The following is a 24,073-nucleotide window of genomic DNA, read 5'->3' as shown; positions in this document are numbered from 1 at the left end:
GCTGTTGTGAATTATGGTGCATCTTTACGCGATCTTATTTTAGCCCTGACAGTCTTCGCTCCCCAAGCTACATGTACAGTGTGCAGACTGAATACCCTCTGCAGGGAAAACAGCCATCCGTTCCTGAAACAAAAGGAGGATCACAAATAGGGATACATCATTACGGACATGATACAAGGCACATAAAGCAGAAGGGTTAAATCATACTTGCCTTCTTTTGAAAAAAACATTTCAGGGAGATTGTGAAAATGCCACCTATGAGCGAGGCGGTAAAGTGGACTGTACTGCTACATCTGAGAGGCGTGTCATAAAATTGCCTTACATCCAAATGTAAACGAGCCCCAAAGCCGTTAGTAAGATCTATTTGTTGATAAAAAATACACTGATACTTTTCGGAAAATGCATGTAGCCATAGGGATCATTGGCCCTCATTCAGAGCCGCACGCAAGCGGGCGCACGTACGTTAGGCGTACGTACAAAAATATTTAAATTCAATGGCTCGCTCGTATTTTCGTTCGCATCTAAAATTCCTCCCTAAACTCTGACGACCCCTCCTCTAACTAACGAGCGTACGAAATAGCGAGCGTACATCCCCGAAATGGCTTGAAAGGAACGCACGCACAAGTATAAACAGGAAGTGGCCTTGTCAGATGTCGATTACCTGCTCCTTTATTCTGCCTACCTCCATCAATCGTATCATGCCAATCAATGTATCAATTAGCTTAATTGTTTGTTTTTTTTCAACACAATGCAAGAAACTTTACTCTTGTCTGTGTTTGTGTTTACCCGCAGAATACGTACGGATGAAACATTCGCTTTTATTGTTTAAAAAACATGTGAACCACAATTAAACAATTGTACTATTGCTGTGTATCCCCGCATATTTCCCTGGGTTCATTTCTTTATTTAAATTTGCTTACGCATGTCACTGCATCAAGCCTATCCTAACTCTCCAGAGATTTCTGGCCCTGTCGAACACATGACTCATACACTAACCAATAAAATTGCTCCTGTTAATTTCCAAAATACATTAGCCAATCAGAAAATTTTTACACACTTTATCAAAAATGATTTTTAAGAAAAACACCATTGCCATCATGAGAGCCTCCGCATTCACCAGGCGTGAGCTGCTGGTGCTTACGGAGGTCATGGATCGCCGGATCACCAGCCAGCCAGAACCCATGACCAACCGGCAGAAGCGCTCCGCGTATGCGGAGGTACGGTCCCGCCTGCGGTCCTTCGGATCACGCCGCAACATCGGGCAGCTGGAGCGCAGGTGGTCCGACCTGCAACGGCGAACGCCCCGCTTGCTGGCATGCTTTCGCATGCAGATCCTGGCAAGTAAGTGTTATGTATTGTGGTTTTAATGTTTGTGTTTGTGGGGCAAACTGCGTGTGCATGTTTTCCTGTCTGTTCTATTTATTATTTGTACTCATATCTGCGTGTGCATGTTTTCCTGTCTGTTCTATTTATTATTTGTACTCATATCTGCGTCTGCATGTTTTCCTGTCTGTTCTATTTATTATTTGTACTCATATCTGCGTCTGCATGTTTTCCTGTCTGTTCTATTTATTATTTGTACTCATATCTGCGTCTGCATGTTTTCCTGTCTGTTCTATTTATTATTTGTACTCATATCTGCGTCTGCATGTTTTCCTGTCTGTTCTATTTATTATTTGTACTCATATCTGCGTCTGCATGTTTTCCTGTCTGTTCTATTTATTATTTGTACTCATATCTGCGTGTGCATGTTTTCCTGTCTGTTCTATTTATTATTTGTACTCATATCTGCGTCTGCATGTTTTCCTGTCTGTTCTATTTATTATTTGTACTCATATCTGCGTGTGCATGTTTTCCTGTCTGTTCTATTTATTATTTGTACTCATATCTGCGTCTGCATGTTTTCCTGTCTGTTCTATTTATTATTTGTACTCATATCTGCGTCTGCATGTTTTCCTGTCTGTTCTATTTATTATTTGTACTCATATCTGCGTCTGCATGTTTTCCCTCTTTTTATGAATTTTTAATTCTACTGCTATTTTTTTTGGTTTTATTTCTTTTTTCTTTTTTTTGTTTTGTTTGTTTGCCCGGATTTGTCCATAAACTAAACGCAATGTATTTGACATATTTTAGGGGGACAGCCAAGACTCCGCCGTCAACGTCGGCGTTCCCGCCCACTCTCCCCAACCCCCAGCCAACACTCCACCCCAAATCTTTCGCCTATTCCCCACTCCTCCCCATCCTTCCCAGACCCTCTCCCGGAAATGTCGGGCCTCCTTCCCCTCCGTCCCACTTCCCCCTCTCCTCCACCCACCCCTCTTCCAATTACCCCCTCCCCGGAGTCCAGCATAACTCCGCCCCATTCTTTGTGGAATGACGGATCCTCCGAGGAGGATCATGGAGGTTTTGCCGGAGCTCCCGATTTGTTTCCCGGTATGTTTTTTATTATTTTTTTTTAAACCACAAACTGTTTGTATGTAATCATGTGTCGTGCCTTTCTTCGTGTTTTTGTGGCTTGACTTTTGTTGATTGTGAAGGTTTGCCTTTACCTCTTCCTGGTGATTTAAGCATACACATATCATACCTGTGGGAATTTGTACCTAGGCCTTGTATTTTTGCCAGCCCACCCTTTTTATTTATGTTTTTGGGTTTAGGAGTGATTTGTTTTTTTTTTTATGTTTTTCTGTGGAGTCCCTATTGTTGTATTAACCCACACACTTTTCTCACCCACAGAGGAACAGAGGTGTCGGCAAGAAGATGGCGGATGTTGTGGGGCAGATGCGCCACCATGTAATCGGCCTTCTGGTGGCCCTCGACCGGCTGTCTGGCCTCCTTCGGCATTAGTTTTTTTTTTTTTGTTGTATTTGCCAAATAAATTTTTAAAGACAAATATACGTTGTGGCTCATTTTTAAAAACCAAAAGCAAGATAGTTTAGCCTGACATAAGTTCCTGCAAGGATTTCCCTTTTTTAAAAGTTAGATTGTGTTTTGTCTTTGTATGTCAAACAGACACCAGAAACACATAACAGTAACAATGTAATTTCCCTTTTTGGGTGTAGTGTCAATTTCAGATTTCTACATTTTCCAGGTTCCTACTTGGTGCGCAAGCTGCTTAGGCCAATCTTACAAATCCCAAGGTTGGGCCAGGCTTCCTTTTGGTGTGGATTGGAAAGCTGAAAACATATTTCAGTTTTGCTCAACTGGCGTCAGTACTGGTTTACCCCTTAGTCAAATGTAACTTGTGTTAACCTGGTTACACTTGCTGTTAACGTCCCAAAAAAGGAAGACCATTTCACTCTTCAAACATTTATTCACCACATAACAGAGAAAACAAAGTGGTCACTCCCAAAAAAAATACACAGTGATAAATTCAAATACAACACATACCAAGAAAAAAATAAATAAAAACACAAAATCAAGAACTGGTTGACGAAGGACCATGCCAACATGATTCCACAAACATGGCGTTGCGATATGGGTTCCAGAATATATGCCCAAAAGGACCAGATCCAGGTTTGGTAAGGGTAGCAGGAAGTAGTGAGCGTTGGAGTGCCAAAGATTATGTGAACAAACAGAAGATGGTGAGAAAATTTAAAAAAAATTAGATGTTTGCCAAAAAAAACAAACACATTAGGTATAAACACTGGAGTTTTGAACAAACTTACCTAAAAAATCTGGCCACCACATCATCGCGTATGGCCCCCCCACATACTGACCTTCGACCAACCTCGGGGGGGCCATCCTCAGGTAAGGCATCCTCTGGCTGCATTGGGACACCACTCCTTATGGCAATGTTGTGAAATATCCCACACAGGACCACAATTTTAGACACCATATCCGGCACATACATGAGCTTGCCACCAGAGCGGTGGAGGCATCTGAATCGGCCTTTTAAAAGGCCGATACAGCGCTCCACCACTTGCCTGGTGGCTGTAAGTGCGGAATTATACGCACTTTGTGGCCCTGGTGTGGGAGCCAAATAAGGAGTGAGCAGCCAGGACATGCAAGGGTATCCACTGTCTCCTGTGAACAAAAATAGACCACATCAGGAACACTGTGTATCAAGCTTAACATTGTTATGTACTAAAGGTCTCCACTTACCCAGAAGCCACGCATCACCAGCTTGTAGGTTGGTTAATTTCTGCCATATCCCTGATTGCCGGATGACGAAGGAGTCATGTGCACTTCCTGGTAATTTAGCATTCAGGGACAGGATCTGGAGGGAGGCATCACATACCACCATTACATTCAGGGAGTGATAGTGTTTCCTGTTTCTAAATATTGCCTCCAGCCGTGCTGGAGGCTGAAGTGGTATGTGAGTACCATCCACAACCCCTATGATGTGTGGGAAGCCAGCTATTTGGTAAAAATTGGCCTTGGCCACACTAAGGGCACCCATATCCAAAGGCATTTTAATAAAATGATGGAGGTGTTTGAAAAGTGCCTCCATCACTGCCCTCAGGATCCGGGAAAAGGAGGATTGGGAGATGCCCGCCACTATTCCCACCGTTGTTTGAAACGATCCTGAGGCACAGAAATGTAACACCGCCATAAATTGCGTCAGTGGTGGTATTGCTGTTGGACTGTCAATTTGCCGCTCCAGATCACTTTCTATTAATGAGAGAGTGTCTATGATGATTTTGGGAGGTAGACGGTAGCGTCTTAAAACCTCATCATCGGGCATTCCAAAAAGGGTGACACGTGTTCGAAATATCTGGGGCCTTGCATGCCTACGATGCCTACGCCTGGGACGAGTTTGAGGTTGGTCGTCTTCCGGGAGCAGGGCCAGAACAATTCGCCCCAGATCTACCTGAAATTCAAAGTTTACAATGTAAGGCTTTTGACCCACCCCAAAAGTAAGAAAAAACAACTTAGCTTTCTGATACCATCCATAGCTGCTTACATGCCGGGGTATTGTCATGATACGTATAAACTGTAAAAAAGGCAACAATGAGACTTCAAAAATTTAGAGGGTGTTTTTTTTGTTTAAAAATTGTTGCAAGCCAACACAGAAAATAGCGGAAAAACACATTTGGCCATCGATGAAAACTACATTGCACACCGTACGTCAAATAGGGTTCAAATGGACCCAAAAAATGGAAAAGGGAAAAGCAAAACTGGATTATATGATGAATAAGCCATCAAAAATGCGGTAAATTATTCGCAAATGCAAGGCGCTACACCAACAGTCAAAAATGCGGTAAATTATTCGCAAATGCAAGTCACTACACCAACAGTCAAAAATGCGGTAAATTATTCGCAAATGCAAGTCACTACACCAACAGTCAAAAATGCGGTAAATTATTCGCAAATGCAAGGCGCTACACCAACAGTCAAAAATGCGGTAAATTATTCGCAAATGCAAGTCACTACACCAACAGTCAAAAATGCGGTAAATTATTCGCAAATGCAAGTCACTACACCAACAGTCAAAAATGCGGTAAATTATTCGCAAATGCAAGTCACTACACCAACAGTCAAAAATGCGGTAAATTATTCGCAAATGCAAGGCGCTACACCAACAGTCAAAAATGCGGTAAATTATTCGCAAATGCAAGTCACTACACCAACAGTCAAAAATGCGGTAAATTATTCGCAAATGCAAGTCACTACACCAACAGTCAAAAATGCGGTAAATTATTCGCAAATGCAAGGCGCTACACCAACAGTCAAAAATGCGGTAAATTATTCGCAAATGCAAGGCGCTACACCAACAGTCAAAAATGCGGTAAATTATTCGCAAATGCAAGGCACTACACCAACAGTCAAAAATGCGGTAAATTATTCGCAAATGCAAGTCACTACACCAACAGTCAAAAATGCGGTAAATTATTCGCAAATGCAAGGCGCTACACCAACAGTCAAAAATGCGGTAAATTATTCGCAAATGCAAGTCACTACACCAACAGTCAAAAATGCGGTAAATTATTCGCAAATGCAAGTCACTACACCAACAGTCAAAAATGCGGTAAATTATTCGCAAATGCAAGTCACTACACCAACAGTCAAAAATGCGGTAAATTATTCGCAAATGCAAGGCGCTACACCAACAGTCAAAAATGCGGTAAATTATTCGCAAATGCAAGGCACTACACCAACAGTCAAAAATGCGGTAAATTATTCGCAAATGCAAGTCACTACACCAACAGTCAAAAATGCCGTAATTCATTCGCAAATGCAAGACAAAAAATGGACTTACCCAACTCGAATATATAAGATGTCCTCAAAAAACTTCTTTGGGTCCGAAAACAAAAAAAAACTAAAAAAGATGAAATGAGTGTTAAACAAATTAACTAACCACAAAACAGAAGAATACACCAATTGGCCACAAATTTGAATGCACAAAACTTACCAAATCAGGAAAGGATGTTGAAAAAATGAAAAAAATGCGAACGGAAAAACCAAAGAAATGTAGCAAAAACAAACAAAAAAACAACTCTCCAAAATCCTCCAAACGCAACCAACCAACCAAATCCAAACCACTTAACCGACAACACTCCAACAACCCCACCTCGAATCCACACACACCAAGCCATAAATAGTGTTTATTTTCCCGCACAAATTAAGGATGAATCATAGGGACGCACAATCAATGATGCGGCCGCAAACTAACGACGCATGTATAAATACGTCACGAAATCACATAGAATTTCTGGATGATTTCATGCTGGAAGCAGAGACATGGCTTCAAACCAGGGAAACAATGGTCAAAATTGCGGCGGTAAGGCCTTCATGCATTTTGTGTCAATGAGTATTTTAAAACATAATATTGTGCAAGTTGTGAAGTGGCTAAATCTGCATATTTACCCAAATAGGTGAGGAGGATGACATGGAAGAGACTGCTGGCCCCAGTCAACCCGCCAAAGCTGCAAAAAAAAAAAGGCAGCCACATTTCACAAGCAAGGAGATGGAGGTTTTGATCCAGAAGTGCGTTGACATCCTGCCCCAGGCAGCCAGGAATATGAGCCAAAGCCAGAAGTGGAGAATGTGGGAGGAGGTCGCCGTTGCTGTCAATAGGGTGGGTGATTATGTCCGTCTAGCCCGGGATGTCAAACGGCGGTAAGTAAACACTTTCCCATCCTATAAACAAACCCCATTGTAAAAAAAAGGATAATGGTTCCAAATTCATTCCACAGATGGGCAGACTTCAAATATCGTCTAAAACAAAAACTTGCCGACAGGGCTAGGCATGCAAGGGGGACAGGTGGGGGTCCCACCCCTGTGTCATTGGAGTTGACAGACTTAGAAGAGATGGCACAGGGGTGTGTGCAGGCTGTGGAGGTGTTTGGCGTGTCCAACATGGATACGGACATGCCAGACTTTGCGGCTCCTCATGTTGGCCAAGGTAAGTCTTGTGATGTCACCAACTCAGAAATGCTATTGTGCCAATATGTAGATTCTAATGTGAGTCTTTTCTCCAATTTCCTAACAGAGACAGAGGCGGATGAGTCTGCTCCAGAGGGGAGCCTTGGCCGCAGAATTTCTGCTGACTCTGCAGGGGAGGAACCAGTACATCCGGCTGAGGACCCTGCAGAAGCCAGTCCAGGGCGTGCCCCCTCGCAGGCAGTGGGCCTCCTCACAGAACTCAATTTTAAATCGGATTGCCATACGGAGATTCTGCAGAGGATGGACGCCAGTCTGATACGGGTGGCTGAGGCCCTGGAGCAAAATGCTGCGGCCAACGTGACCATTGCTCAGGCCCTGGCGGAAAATACCAGGGCCAACATCCGCATCGCCGATGCCCTGGAGCAGCTCGTTCGCCAGCACATGGTGGAGCCGACCTCCCTTCCTGCCGGAACATCCAGATCCTCTACCTCTGGCACAACATCAGGCAATCCTCCAAATGTGCCTAGCCCTGTGCCTAGTCCAGAGGCCACAACATCTGCCTCTGGACAGGCCAGCCCGATGGCATCCCGGACCCGGTCTGGCGCCCACCCTCACCCAGCCAAACGGGCGAGAAAACGGTGACAGCAATGGCGACTTTTCCCACTTTCCTTCTGTGCTTGGCTCATATTCCTTTCTGGTCAAAACTTCCCTCTCCTTTCTTGTGAAATGTTTTTAAATTTTGTATTTACGCTTATGTTAGTAGTTATGTTTTTTTTTTTTTTTTATCAAATATCTTGGCCACAAAAAAAGGCAATACAATATTATGCCAATTTGTTTGTGTGTAAACAATAAATTAAAAACAAAACACTGACATTGTATTGTGACATTATTGTACAAATGGGTTACATTTAATCCTGGCCTTAAACGCAAAAACTGACCCTCTTTTTTTTAAAAAAAGGCCTCTTTAAGGAACGTTTAAAAAACACATAGCGATGCAAATTCCACAGTAAACAAAAAAAAAGGGGAGCTAATTAAAAGATGATGACATTATTGTTACAATAGGCCATAACCACCAAATTGTGGCCAAAATAAAAGCCCAAAAATGTACGCTAATTGATTATGTAATCATGACATTAGCAGCTCTGATTTCCACCTGCGTACGCTTTTGTGCTATCCCAATAAACTGCTTTCCAAACACATACCAAGCCGGATTTCAATCCAACACTAATTACTTTACTGACCAGCCACGATTAATCGCTGCACCATCGTGGAGTCCCGGGACGGTGGAGAAGGCCATCGCCAATGTGGTTGAGTAATCCTGACCCTAAGCTGTGCGAGCATTTTGAAGGGAAAGCGGATGTTTCATTGACGTATGAGACGGTCCGAACACATTTGACGTTCGCATCTGCTAATGTATGTACGCCCCAAAAACGCCTCGCCACGCCTGCGTTTTTTCATCTCCACCCCCGTCAACACCCAAAAACGCCCTGTTCTGTCAATCACATTTGACATGTCACTTCCTGTACGCTATTTTAGGAACGAGAGAAAAAAAGCTCGCAATCTGCCGTACGCACATGCGCGGTGTAACACCGACGCATGCGCGGTTAGTCAACATCGGAACGCAACGAGCGTACTGTTGTTAACGTGCGGCTCTGAATGAGGGCCATTGTGCCTTATAACCAATGCTGGAAAATGATACTAATGATCCCATTTGAATGTATATATCTCTGTTTTTTTAATATATGTAACAGCTTCATAATGAGGATAAGGTGCATTGCAGTTTAAAATTTTGGCTTCAAAACTGTCAAGAATCAACTGTGTATGAGCACCTGTCTGGTTATTTACCCACTGTATCCTGTGTGAAGGTAACGGAGATAGACCTGGATGGTGTTAGAGAGCAGTGCAGTCCGGCACTGTCTCATTTGTCTACTATACATGCTGAGTACTAGGACCCAGAGGGAGGTGCGACCTCCGACCTGATGACACCACTGCTGGGCTACTGCTCATTTTCAGCTGGTGCCATCTTTACTGTGTAACGTGTCACCGTACTGGATGGATGCTCCTCAAATGAGACACCTAAATACCACTGGTAATCCCTGCAATACCACTATTCTGCTTATCGCTAATACCACTGTTACCTGTCACCCTGATGATATCAATAAACACGGCATCCTAGTTATGGACTCTCTTTGTGGCCTAATGGCAGAAGTGTCACCGGGTCTGGTGACAACCAGTGCGCACTCCGATTATCCCTGCGTGCCAGAAGCACGTCCGAAAAGGTGGCATGGCCTAAAATGAAGGCCCGTGGCCTTGCGAGGGATCTCGATGACTTCACTCCAGGGGCAGCCCAGCATAGCCAAAGATGCAGGGCTGCCCCCGGAGACTGGGCTATAAGCAATGTCGGCTCCTCTTAAAGGACAGGAGCCGGGTGCTGCAGGAGAATGTCACATTTCAGCACCTGGCTTCTGTCACTGCAAAGGAGTCAGTATATTGGTGTCACCCCCACAGTGGGTAACAAGCATGTGCGGCCTGCACCCCCCTCATGACGTCACTGCTAATGTTCACTTTCACATTCCTCCTGACACCTATTGTGACCACCACCCCAATAAGCTATATCAATAGGTAAGAAATATGGGATGCAATCAGAATGTTGACAAGAACAATGCAATGTTTTTGTTGGCAGCATAATCCATGCACCACTATGCAGAACTCATTAAAATGCTAATTAATGCATTTGAATGCTTTTGGCAGTATAACTGCAAACATGCTTTTATGCATTAGGTGGCTATACTGCACTTTGTTGCAAAACTGAGACTGGCCTAACATGGTGTCGCCTCTACAATAGTAGATAAGCCCAAAGGCTGAGAATTAAGCATGAGGGACATTAAACCAGGAGTGTTTTGAGTGTTGCTAGTTTAATAAGGTGTTTGCTATGGAATGTGATTGAAATACCGACAGCGGATGCCCGACAGGATGAAGATCCCGACTGGGGCAGGTAAGTACCCTAACCCTTCCCTGTCCCCCCCCTAACCCTAACCCTATTTTAGCGGTGCCTACCCCTAACCTCCCCTCCTAGTTCCGAATCCTAATCTCTCCCTGGGGGTGCCTAACCCTACCACCTAAGGGTGCCTAACCCTAATCTCCCCCCTCCTAAACCTAACCCTAACTCCACTAGGCTCCCTAAACCTAACCCTCCCCCCGCGCGGCTAACACTAAGGGCACCCCGGACTTACCTTCATTCGGGCTGGCGTCCTCTGCGTTCCAGCATCGGGAATAAGATAGGCATTGACGCCTATCTTAAATTCCTTGCCGGGATTTCGATGTAGGGATTGAGACCGGCAGGCTTGCGGCCGCCAGTCTAATAACTACATCCCATTGGCTATTGCCCCTTTACATTTAGCTGGTCTTAGATAGCCAATGAATGTTCCCTATGGGGGTGGGCTAGGGGTATTTAATGGAGAGATGTATGAAAATCTGCCTCTTCGTTCCAGTTTTTCCCACCCTCCCTCCCTTTTTGTTTTGTTTGAATGTTGGATGGTTGTTTGGGGTTGTGGAAAAGAACGGCACTTGGTTGGTTTATGTTAATAGTTAGGCTTAGTGGCTGCGCTCTCCTGGAAAGTGGAGTAAGGCGCCAGCCAATTGTCCTGGACGGGAAATGGCTATAGCACCCGGACGGGTGCTTAAAAGAAAAGGAGAGTTTATGCTTGGCTTGTGTGTGTGTGTGTGTTTGTTTGAACTGTTTTTGTTGTTATTGTCATCAGCGTTCTTTTTGTGCCATCACCAATATTAGAATTAACTTATAGTTAAAAATCTAGTTATTTTGTAAAAATATAAAACTGACAAAGATTTGAAACGCCAACATTGTTGTCTGTGTCTTTATTTTTAGGAGTTAAGTTGCACTGTATATAAGGTTATTATAAGGTTACACGAAAATATACATTAGTGAGTTTACAAACTATTACAGGCAAGTAACCCATAGGATTTTACCTATGCCCAACTATATTTTATTACCCATTTAGTAAAGTATTAAAAAATGTCTAAAGCTGCAGAAAAGGCTTGGGAACAGTGATCTTTATTAAGGCACCAATTCTAAAGAAACTGTATTACTGATACAAATGGTACCAACTTAGCAAATACAGTTGAATTATATAGACTTGTTTGATCAGGGAAGGTCACATATTGCCATACACCAACACTGCTGTTACTATGTATTAGCTGGTTGAACCTCTGCTATTTGACAATGACATTGGTTATATTCCTATGCAAACAGACATCTTCCGGACCATGTGATCGCCTACGTGAAAAGTGAATACTGAAGTCACCATTTGCCCAGGGATGATCAATTTCTTCAGAGGTTCCCCGTTGCAGAGACACCACCATATAGGTAAGGAAGACTCTCGAGCCGACTGGCCTGTACCTAGGGTTGGGTTAATAAGATGAGCGAAGTGTGTATTTTACAGAACTATATGGTTTTAGTGTGGGAATAAATATTTAATAGTAAAAAAACAATCCAACTGGATAATTAAATAAATAAAATACTTGTGGTTAAAATGATAAAACATCAATAACGTTTATACTCCTTTGTGAACTAGTTGAGTGTAAACTCCTCCAATGTGCAACTTGTGATTGCTGGGCTATGGCCCATATTCTATTAGATGTGAAAAGCCGCGATCGAGCACAAATTGTTTGCCGATGCACGGTTTTCTTCTATTTCCAAAGTATCTCCCTATTCAATTCCAGGACGTTTTCGCCTAGGCGGAAACTCCATAGGCAAGAACAGGCAAAAAAGTTTCTCCCTACTTGAAGTACCCCAATCATCACCTGTGCTCTTCATTCGGGAGGTAACAACCATCGTGGTTGTTATCTGTTGCATGGGTCAGTTTTTGATTTTTTTTTTTTAAATGAAGATCAAGGATGCCTACAGGGAGAAGTGGACCAGTCCAGGTGTAGGTGAGTATGTGTGAGTGTGTATGTATTAAAACTATACTGTCACAGTGTGTGTGTATTGTGTTTATTTAAACATTTCTTTACAGGTGAACTACTGGTGCCAGGGTGCCCTTAATGCCCTGCATGCTGGTACTTGTGGTTCTCCAAGTACCAGCATGTGGGGGAGGGTTGCTGGGACCTGCAGTTCCACTTGTAAAGACAATGTTTTCAATTATCTTTGTTTACACTACACATACACTATCAACCCGCCACCCACCGCCTACGTGTGGCGGGGATAGCCCCGTTCTACCAGTCTAGGCCTGGGGTGCCCTGGAGAGGGGGACCCTTTTATTGTGGGGTCCCCAAGGATCCCCAGCCTGGGCTGACTAGCAGTCAGGAGTAATGTTTCGGCTGGGGAACCTGGTGATGGGGTTCCCTGGCTGTGACATTACCCACCCCCCACCCCCCTGCTAGAAAGGGTCTGGTGCTGGTTGTGGGATTTACAGGGGAAACCTACTCATTTTTCCCCCAGTAATTCCAGAACCAGATCTGAGCCTGGTGCTGGTTGTGCTACGTACAGGGGAACCCTACGCAATTTTTTCCTTGTACTTACACAACCAGCACTGGCTATGCAAAGTCCGGAGCTGGTTGTGTATTTAGGGGGGGACATTAACTCTTTACAAGCTTTTTGCAGTAAGATACATGTATGCATGTATCTGTGTCTAAATGAACTGCTTATGCTGAAAATGAAAGCATGAAGCAATTCGATTCATCTGGGGCTTTGAAGTTCATTTTGTAGTGGGATTTGCTGCTCGATTTGGACATGAACATGCAAATCGAACAGCAAATCCCTTCTTAATCTGAAACAAGATCGAATTCGAGTTGAAAATCGAAAGCAAAATCCACTCTTAGTAAATTTGAGATATGCTGAGGGATTTTGCTGTTCAAGTTCAATTCGATCTCAGGAGATTTCAATGATTCATAAAAATGAATCTCTAATTGAACTTTAGTACATTTACCCCTGGCTGACTAACTCGATAATTTACTGACCCCACAGGTTCCAACACTTTGTAAGGTCCATGCCAGTGGGCAATCAATTTGCTTTCTTGTGTTGGCACTAGCACCAGAACTTTGTTCCCTGGACAAAATTCTCGAACTTGAACTGATGCATCATATGCTCATTTCTGACGACCATAGGCCTCTACAAGATTTTCACGGACAATGGGTCCTATTGTATGTAGCCATTAATATACTTTCCTGACATAGGGCCTGATTCAGACCCGCTCACGAGCGCATAGCGCTTGCAAGTGGGTCAATGGACAGGCACTGCGCACAAGCAACGTGCACACTGCACGTGCTCAAGCCCCGTAGTGAGTGAATTTTCACTCGCTGCGGGACTCACTACAAGACGGGGTGGCTGTCGATTGTGATTGACAGCTCGCCCCGTTTTGTAGGCGTGCAGGGGGGTGGCTGCACAAACGGAGGCGTTCCTGAAGGAACGCCTGCCGTTTGTGGGCGGCCCCATTGACCTCACCAGTGAGGTCAGTAGTGTACATTCTGCTCTACTAGAGCAGGAAGTACACTCGGGCTTGCGGTGGACAAGAGCCTACCACAAGGGACTCGTCGCAAGCCCGATGGTCGCGATAATCGCGACCATCGCCAGGCCGCCCGCTAGAGCCACAGCTTAGTGAGCGGCCTGGAGGCCGGTGTAAAAAAACACTGTCCAGCCCTGATTCAGAGCCAGGGCCATAGTCAGAATCAGGGCCATAGTCCACAGCTTCGGTTCCTCTACTCTCTGCTGTTCCCAGTCTTTTTTTAAAAGGTCTAGAATGCCTATAGGCTTCCTTTCCCATAGAAGAACTCAAAAGTGCTGAACCCAGGTGATGATTGGGGTACTTCAAGTAGGAAGTACTTCATCCCAGTCCCGTTTACTATCTAGGACAACTCGACGGATTATAGACTTTAGGGTCCTGTTGAATCTCTCCACCAACCCATCCATCTGTGGGTGATAAAAAGAGGTATGCAGACGCACCCAACTTCTTACACAGTTCTGCCATTACTTGGGACATAAATGGACATAAATGGAGTCCCCTGATCTGCAAGGAATTCTTAGGGAACCTGAGTCGAGAAAACAGGAGCATCAATTTCCTGGCAATAGTCATTTTGGTATTCCGTAAGGGTATCGCATCTGGATAGTGGGAGGCGTAATCCAAGATCACCAGGACATATTGGTTACCCCTCTTTGATTTTTCCAGTGGACCGTCGAGATCCATTGCGATGCGAGCAAATGTTCCCCCCCGAAGAAAGGCATTGGAACTAGTGGTGACCTCAAATGAGGTCTCTGGCTCGTCTTCTGGCACACAGTGTAAAAGTTTTAGGCAGGTGTGGAAAAAATGCTGCAAAGTAAGAATATTTTCAAGTATAGAAGTGTTAATAGTTTATTTTTATCAACTAACAAAATGCAAAGTGAATGAACAGGAGAGAAATCTAAATCAAATCAATATTTAGTATGATCACCCTTTGCCTTCAAAACATGTACTCTCTGAAGGTTCGCCAAGCCTCTGTGGTAGCTGGCTACAATCCCTCTGGTGCAGACCACACCCCTTAAGCACGGGACCCTACCTCTGCATTCTCCTGGTGGGCTCTTAATGTTCAAGTCCAACAGGTAAAATAAAGCCTGTGCTTACACAAACACATTAATGTCAAAACCAGTTGTACATCATTTTCACATGACCTAACTGGTTTAACCTGGGAGTTGTAGCTCGTCAAATGAGCGTTTCAGGTTTCATGTGTTATTCTTTGTGCATTGCGCAGAACGCTGTGCTTTGCCCTCCGGCTCCATGCTGTGGAAAGCTTCACTCTCCAAAGCTTGGTGCATATGAGAAATGCGTCAAACCCCCGAAAAACTGCATTTTTGGGAGTTTGACCACATAATAGAGAGTAGTGCATCCCGCCCATTATTACCTTTTTTCCTACTTTTTTTTTGCATTTTTTGTTTAATTCACTTGTGAATTAAACAAAAAAAGTTAGAATTTTATCTTTTTTTTAAATACACAAATCAACCATTTGACACCTTTTAAAAAACCCCAGTACATTCCTTATGGCCACTAACAGCCTTCTATTTGATTCTGCAACAAAGTTGTCAGATTTTTTGGGGTCCAGGATGGTTTCCCCACGTTTTCATGCCCTTCTCCGAAGTTGCATGTTATAGTAAATTTGCACACCCTCACCGCGAGTAGTGCGAATAGGCATTTCTAATTGAATCTCGCATTCCACCGGGGGGGACGTATTCGTGCGATGTTTGCGAGTTTCATAAAACAAGCTCACTTTTGCAAACTCGCACCTAATTGGAGTTTGTACTGTTAACAAAATGTTGCAATTGTGAAAACAACTACTAATTCTTCTCATTATTAATTATGGCTTTTACATAAGCCATAGGAACTGGACATACCGACTGCCATGGACCTCAAATAAGCGTAGTTTTTATGCCAGTTGTTTGAAAACAAGGCATGTAATATTTGTAATGTGCAGGGAAAGCCCTAGTTGGTACACTGAGTTGTACTGTATAAATCATTACAGGGCTGGATTAAGGCTTGTGGGGGCCCCAGGGCAACTTAGCTGTGGGGGCCCCCTTCAACCCACACAGAGCCGAGCCTACTCCCCTCAAAAAAAGGCCCACACAAAGCCACATCCCTTCCCCCACCAAGGCTACATGTAGATAGGGGCAAACACACATACACATAAACAGTATGCACACACACTAACACATATATACACATTAACACATATATACAGTATGCACACTAACTCAAATGCACAATATCACATACATACTACATACATACATACACCCTAAAACAGTACACTACACATACATACTTACACTTAATGCAGCAGCAGCTGCTGCTGGCCTGTTACAGGACTACAGGTTGCAAAAGGACCTGGGCACCAGGCTCCTCAATTCATTAGGCCCCGATCTCTGCGATGTAATGACACGATTCTCGGGGATAATGGGGACGGGGCTTGCTGTATTGGCTCCTCCCCAAATGTGGCCACTGGAGGGGAGGCATTGCTGCGGGGGGATTTATGTGCTACTGCAAAAAGCTGACCCCCTCTCCGGACATAGGCCCTCATTCAGAGCCGCACGTTAACAACAGTACGCTCGTTGCGTTCCGATGTTGACTAACCACGCATGCGTCGGTGTTACACTGCGCATGTGCGTATGGCAGATTGCGAGCTTTTTTTCTCTCGTTCCTAAAATAGCGTACAGGAAGTGACATGTCAAATGTGATTGACAGAACAGGGCGTTTTTGGGTGTTGACGGGGGTGGAGATGAAAAAACGCAGGCGTGGCGAGGCGTTTTTGGGGCGTACATACATTAGCAGATGCAAACGTCAAATGTGTTCGGACCGTCTCATACGTCACTGGAACATCCGCTTTCCCTTCAAAATGCTCGCACAGCTTAGGGTCAGGATTACTCGACCACATTGGCGATGGCTTTCTCCTCCGTCCCGGGACTCAACGATGGTGCTGCGATTAATCGCGGCTGGTCAGTAAAGTAATTAGTGTTGGATTGAAAACCGGCTTGGTATGTGTTTGGAAAGCAGTTTATTGGGATAGCACAAAAGCGTACGCAGGTGGAAATCAGAGCTGCTAATGTCATGATTACACAATCAATTAGCGTACATTTTGGGTGTTTTATTTTGGCCACAATTTGTTGGTTATGGCCTATTGTAACAATAATGTCATCATGTTTTAATTAGCTCCCCTTTTTTTTGGTTTACTGTGGAATTTGCATCGCTATGTGATTTTTGAAGCGTTCCTTAAAGAGGCCTTTTTTTTTTTTTAAGAGGGTCAGTTTTTGCCTTTAGGGCCAGGATTAAATGTAACCCATTTGTACAATAATGTCACAATACAATGTCAGTTTTTTGTTTTTAATTTATTGTATAAACACCAACAAATTGGCCTAATATTTTTTGTCCTTTTTTTTGTGGCAAAGATATTTGTTAAAATAAAAAAAAATGCCATAACTGGTAACATAAACGTAAATACCAAATTTATAAAAATTTCACAAGAAAGGAGAGGGAAGTTTTGACCAGAAAGGAATATGAGCCAAGCACAGAAGGAGTGTGGGCAAAGTCGCCATTGCTGTCACCGTTTTCTCGCCCGTTTGGCTGGGTGAGGGTGGGCGCCAGACCGGGTCCGGGATGCCATCGGGCTGGCCTGTCCAGAGGCAGATGTTGTGGCCTCTGGACTAGGCACAGGGCTAGGCACATTTGGAGGATTGGCTGATGTTGTGCCAGAGGTGGAGGATCCGGATGTTCCGGCAGGAAGGGAGGTCGGCTCCACCATGTGCTGGCGAACGAGCTGCTCCAGGGCATCGGCGATGCGGATGTTGGCCCTGGTATTTTCCGCCAGGGCCTGAGCAATGGTCACGTTGGCCGCAGCATTTTGCTCCAGGGCCTCAGCCACCCGTATCAGACTGGCGTCCATCCTCTGCAGAATCTCCGTATGGAAATCCGATTTAAAATTGAGTTCTGTGAGGAGGCCCACTGCCTGCGAGGGGGCACGCCCTGGACTGGCTTCTGCAGGGTCCTCAGCCGGATGTACTGGTTCCTCCCCTGCAGAGCCAGCAGAAATTCTGCGGCCAAGGCTCCCCTCTGGAGCAGACTCATCCGCCTCTGTCTCTGTTAGGAAAAATGCGAAAAGACTCACATTAGAATCTACATATTGGCACAATAGCATTTCAGAGTTGGTGACATCACAAGACTTACCTTGGCCAACATGAGGAGCCGCAAAGTCTGGCATGTCCGTATCCATGTTGGACACGCCAAACACCTCCACAGCCTGCACACACCCCTGTGCCAGCTCTTCTAAGTCTGTCAACTCCAATGACACAGGGGTGGGACCCCCACCTGTCCCCCTTGCATGCCTAGCCCTGTCGGCAAGTTTTTGCTTGAGACGATATTTGAAGTCTGCCCATCTGTGGAATGAAATTGGAACCATTATCCTTTGTTTTACAATGGGGTTTGTTTATAGGATGGGAAAGTGTTTACTTACCGCCGTTTGACATCCCGGGCTAGACGGACATAATCACCCACCCTATTGACAGCAACGGCGACCTCCTCCCACATTCTCCACTTCTGGCTTTGGCTCATATTCCTGGCTGCCTGGGGCAGGATGTCAACGCACTTCTGGATCAAAACCTCCATCTCCTTGCTTGTGAAATGTGGCTGCCTTTTTTTTTTAGCAGCTTTGGCGGGTTGACTGGGGCCAGCAGTCTCTTCCATGTCATCCCCCTCACCTATTTGGGTAAATATGTAGATTTAGCCACTTCACAACTTTCACAATATTATGTTTTAAAAGAATCATTGAGACAAAATGCATGAAGGCCTTACCGTCGGATTTTTGGCCATTGTTTCCCTGGTCTGAAGCCATGTCTCTGCTTCCAGAATGAAATCAACCAGAAATTAAATGTGATTTCGTGACGTATTTATACATGCGTCCTTAGTTTGCGGCCGCATCATTGATTGTGCGTCCCTATGATTCATCCTTAATTTGTGCGGGAAAATAAACACTATTTATGGCTTGGTGTGTGTGGAGTCGAGGTTGCGTTGTTGGTTTGTTGGCGGTTAAGGTGGTTGGATTTGGTTGTTTGCGGTTGGAGGATTTGGCGGAGTTTGTTTATTTTTGGTTTTGCTACAGTTGTTTTGGTTTTCCGTTCGCATTTTTTGGGTTGATTTTTTTCCATCGTTTCCTGATTTGGTAAGTTTTGTGCAGTCTAATTTGTGGGCAATTGGTGTCTACTTCTGGTTTTTGGTTTTATATTTTTTTTTTTACACTAATTTCATCTATTTTAGTTTGTTTTGGCTTTCGGACCCAAAGACCTTTTTGTTGGAAATCTTATATATTCGAGTTGGGTAAGTCCATTTTTTTTCTTGCATTTGCGAACTAATTAACGCATTTTTGACAGTTGGTGTAGTGACTTGCATTTGCGAACTAATTAACGCATTTTTGACAGTTGGTGTAGTGACTTGCATTTGCGAACTAATTAACGCATTTTTGACAGTTGGTGTAGTGACTTGCATTTGCGAACTAATTAACGCATTTTTGACAGTTGGTGTAGTGACTTGCATTTGCGAACTAATTAACGCATTTTTGACAGTTGGTGTAGTGACTTGCATTTGCGAACTAATTAACGCATTTTTGACAGTTGGTGTAGTGGCTTGCATTTGCGAACTAATTAACGCATTTTTGACAGTTGGTGTAGTGACTTGCATTTGCGAACTAATTAACGCATTTTTGACAGTTGGTGTAGTGACTTGCATTTGCGAACTAATTAACGCATTTTTGACAGTTGGTGTAGTGACTTGCATTTGCGAACTAATTAACGCATTTTTCGAGGCTTATTCATCATGTAAACCAGTTTTGCTTTGCCCTTTTCCATTTTTGGGGTCCATTTGACCCCTATTTGACGTACGGTGTGCAATGTCGTTTTCATCGATGGCCAAATGTGTGTTTCGACTATTTTATGTGTTGGCTTGCACCAATTTGACAAACAAAAAATCACCCTCTAAATTTTTGATGTCTCATTTTTGGCTTTTTTACAGTTTATACGTATCATGACAATACCCCGGCATGTAAGCAGCTATGGATGGTATCATAAAGCTAAGTTGTTTTATGTTACTTTTGGGGTGACTCAAAAGCCTTACATTGTAAACTTTGAATTTCAGGTAGATCTGGGGTGAATTGTTCTGGCCCTGCTCCCGGAAGACGACCAACCTCAAACTCGTCCCAGGCGTAGGCATCGTAGGCATGCAAGGCCCCAGATATTTCGAACACGTGTCACCCTTTTTGGAATGCCCGATGATGAGGTTTTAAGACGCTACCGTCTACCTCCCAAAATCATCATAGACACTCTCTCATTAATAGAAAGTGATCTGGAGCGGCAAATTGACAGTCCAACAGCAATACCACCACTGACGCAATTTATGGCGGTGTTACATTTCTGTGCCTCAGGATCGTTTCAAACAACGGTGGGCATAGTGGCGGGCATCTCCCAATCCTCCTTTTCCCGGATCCTGAGGGCAGTGATGGAGGCACTTTTCAAGCACCTCCATCATTTTATTAAAATGCCTTTGGATATGGGTGCCCTTAGTGTGGCCAAGGCCAATTTTTACCAAATAGCTGGCTTCCCACACATCATAGGGGTTGTGGATGGTACTCACATACCACTTCAGCCTCCAGCACGGCTGGAGGCAATATTTAGAAACCGTAAACACTATCACTCCCTGAATGTAATGGTGGTATGTGATGCCTCCCTCCAGATCCTGTCCCTGAATGCTAAATTACCAGGAAGTGCTCATGACTCCTTCGTCATCCGGCAATCAGGGATATGGCAGAAATTAACCAACCTACAAGCTGGTGATGCGTGGCTTCTGGGTAAGTGGAGACCTTTAGTACATAACAATGTTAAGCTTGATACACAGTGGTCCTGATGTTGGCTAATTTTTTTCACAGGAGACAGTGGATACCCTTGCATGTCCTGGCTGCTCACTCCTTATTTGGCTCCCACACCAGGGCCACAAAGTGCGTATAATTCCGCACTTACAGCCACCAGGCAAGTGGTGGAGCGCTGTATCGGCCTTTTAAAAGGCCGATTCAGATGCCTCCACCGCTCTGGTGGCGAGCTCATGTATGTGCCGGATATGGTGTCTAAAATTGTGGTCCTGTGTGGGATATTTCACAACATTGCCATAAGGAGTGGTGTCCCAATGCAGCCAGAGGATGCCTTACCTGAGGATGGCCCCCCCGAGGTTGGTCGTAGGTCAGTATGTGGGGGGCCATACGCGATGATGTGGTGGCCAGATTTTTTAGGTAAGTTGTAACAAAACTACAGTGTTTATACCTAATGTGTTTGTGTTTGTTTGCGAACATCTAATTTTGTGTTTTTTTTCTCACCATCTTCTGTTTGTTCACATAATCTTTGGCACTCCAACGCTCACTACTTCCTGCTACCCTTACCAAACCTGGATCTGGTCCTTTTGGGCATATATTCTGGAACCCATATTGCAACGCCATGTTTGTGGAATCATGTTGGCATGGTCCTTCGTCAACCAGTTCTTGATTTTTTGTTTTTATTTAATTATTTCTTGGTATGTGTTGTATTTGAATTTATCACTGTGTTCTTTTTTTGGGAGTGACCACTTTGTTTTCTCTGTTATGTTGTGAATAAATGTTTGGAGAGTGAAATGGTCTTCCTTTTTTGGGACGTTAACAGCAAGTGTAACCAGGTTAACACAAGTTACATTTGACTAAGGGGTAATCCAGTACTGACGCCAGTTGAGCTAAACTGAAATATGTTTTCAGATTCCCAACCCACACCCAAAGGAAGCCTGGCCCAACCTTGGGATTTGTAAGATTGGCCTAAGCAGCTTGCGCACCAACTAGGAACCTGTAAAATGTCGAAATATGTAATTGACACTACACCCAAAAAGGGAAATGACATTGTTACTGTTATGTGTTTCTTGTGTCTGTTTGACATACAAAGACAAAACACAATCTAACTTTTAAAAAAGGGAAATCCTTGCAGGAACAGTCTACTTATGTCATGCTAAACTATCTTGGTTTTGGATTTAAAAAATGAGCCAGAACGTATATTTGTCAGAATAAATTTATTTAGAAACGATAACAAAAATAAAAAAACTACTGGCGAAGGAGGCCAGACAGCCGGTCGAGGGCCACCAGAATGCCGATTACATGTTGCCGCATCTGGCCAACACAATCCGCCACCTCTTGCCGACGCCTCTGTTCCTCTGTGGGTGAGAAAAGTGTGTGGGTTAATACAACAATAGGGAATCCACATTAAAAAAACAAAAACACAACGAAATCACTCCTAAACCTAAAAAAAAAAAAAAAAAGGGGGTGCTGCCAAAAATACAAGGCCTATGTACAAATTCCCACAGGTGTGATATGTGTATGTTGAAATCACCAGGAAGAGGTAAAGGCAAACTGCAAAATCACCAAAAGTCAAGCCACAAAAACACGAAGAAAGGCACGACACATGATTACATACAAACAGTTTGTGCTTTAAAAAAAAATAAAATAAAAACATACCGGGAGCCAAAACGGGAGCTCCGGAAATGCCTCCATGATCCTCCTCGGAGGATCCGTCATTCCCCAAAGAATGGGGAGGAGTTATGATGGACTCCGGGGAGGGGGTAATTGGAAGAGGGGTGGGTGGAGGAGAGGGGGAAGTGGGACGGAGGGGAAGGAGGCCCGACATTTCCGGGAGAGGGTCTGGGAAGGATGGGGAGGAGTGGGGAATAGGGGAAAGATTTGGGGTGGAGTGTTGGCTGGGGGTTGGGGATAGTGGCCGGGAACGCCGTCTGGACGGACGGTGACGGCGGAGTCTTGGCTGTCCCCCTAAAATATGACAAAGAAATTGCGGTTAGTTTCTGGACAAATCCGGGGACCAAAACTAAAAAAAAAAAAAACCCAAAAAATAAGCCAAATAGGAGTAGAATGAATAAATCAGAAATAGAGGGAAAACATGCACACGCAGATATGAGTACAAATAATACATAGGACAGACACGAAAACATGCACACGCAGATATGAGTACAAATAATACATAGGACAGACAGGAAAACATGCACACGCAGATATGAGTACAAATAATAAATAGGACAGACACGAAAACATGCACACGCAGTTTGCCCCACAAACACAAACATTAAAACCACAATACATAACACTTACTTTCCAGGATCTCCATGCGAAAGCATGCCAGCAAGCGGGGCGTTCGCCGTTGCAGGTCGGACCACCTGCGCTCCAGCTGCCCGATGTTGCGGCGTGAGCCGAAGGACCGCAGGCGGGACCGTGCCTCCGCATACGCGGAGCGCTTCTGCCGGTTGGTCATGGGTTGAGGTTGGCTGGTGATCCGGCGATCCATGACCTCCGTAAGCACCAGCAGCTCGCGCCTGGTGAATGCGGAGGCTCTCATGATGGCAATGGTGTTTTTCTTAAAAATCATTTTTGATAAAGTGTTTAAAAATTTTCTGATTGGCTAATGTATTTTGGAAATGAACAGGAGCAATTTTATTGGTTAGTGTATGAGTCATGTGTTCGACAGGGCCAGAAATCTCTGGAGAGTTATGATAGGCTTGATGCAGTGACATGCGTAAGCAAATTTAAATAAAGAAATGAACCCAGGGAAATATGCGGGGATCCACAGCAATAGAACAATTGTTTAATTGTGGTTCACATGTTTTTTGAACAATAAAAGCGAATGTTTCATCCGTACGTATTCTGCGGGTAAACACAAACACGGACAAGAGTAAAGTTTCTTGCATTGTGTTGAAAAAAAACAAACAATTAAGCTAATTGATACATTGATTGGCATGATACGATTGAGGGAGGTAGGCAGAATAAAGGAGCAGGTAATCGACATCTGACAAGGCCACTTCCTGTTTATACTTGTGCGTGCGTTCCTTTCAAGCCATTTCGGGGATGTACGCTCGCTATTTCGTACGCTCGTTAGTTAGAGGAGGGGTCGTCAGAGATTAGGGAGGAATTTTAGATGCGAACGAAAATACGAGCGAGCCATTGAATTTAAATATTTTTGTACGTACGCCTAACGTACGTGCGCTCGCTTGCGAGTGGGTCTGAATGAGGGCCATAGACAGCTGATGCAGCAGCACTGCATGCAGTCTGTCAAACAGCTGCGGTTCCAGAGCGTATACCCGGGAACAGGTGCCGCTGGACACCTGTTCTCGGCAGGGTCACACCGACCCTGTGTGGGGGCCCCTCTGTGTGTGGG

This window comes from Taudactylus pleione, unplaced genomic scaffold (assembly GCF_031769625.1).
Source record: "Taudactylus pleione unplaced genomic scaffold, aTauple2 ptg000095l, whole genome shotgun sequence".
In the NCBI taxonomy this organism is placed as follows: Eukaryota; Metazoa; Chordata; class Amphibia; order Anura; family Myobatrachidae; genus Taudactylus; species Taudactylus pleione.
Note: the sequence above shows the minus strand (reverse complement) of the source record.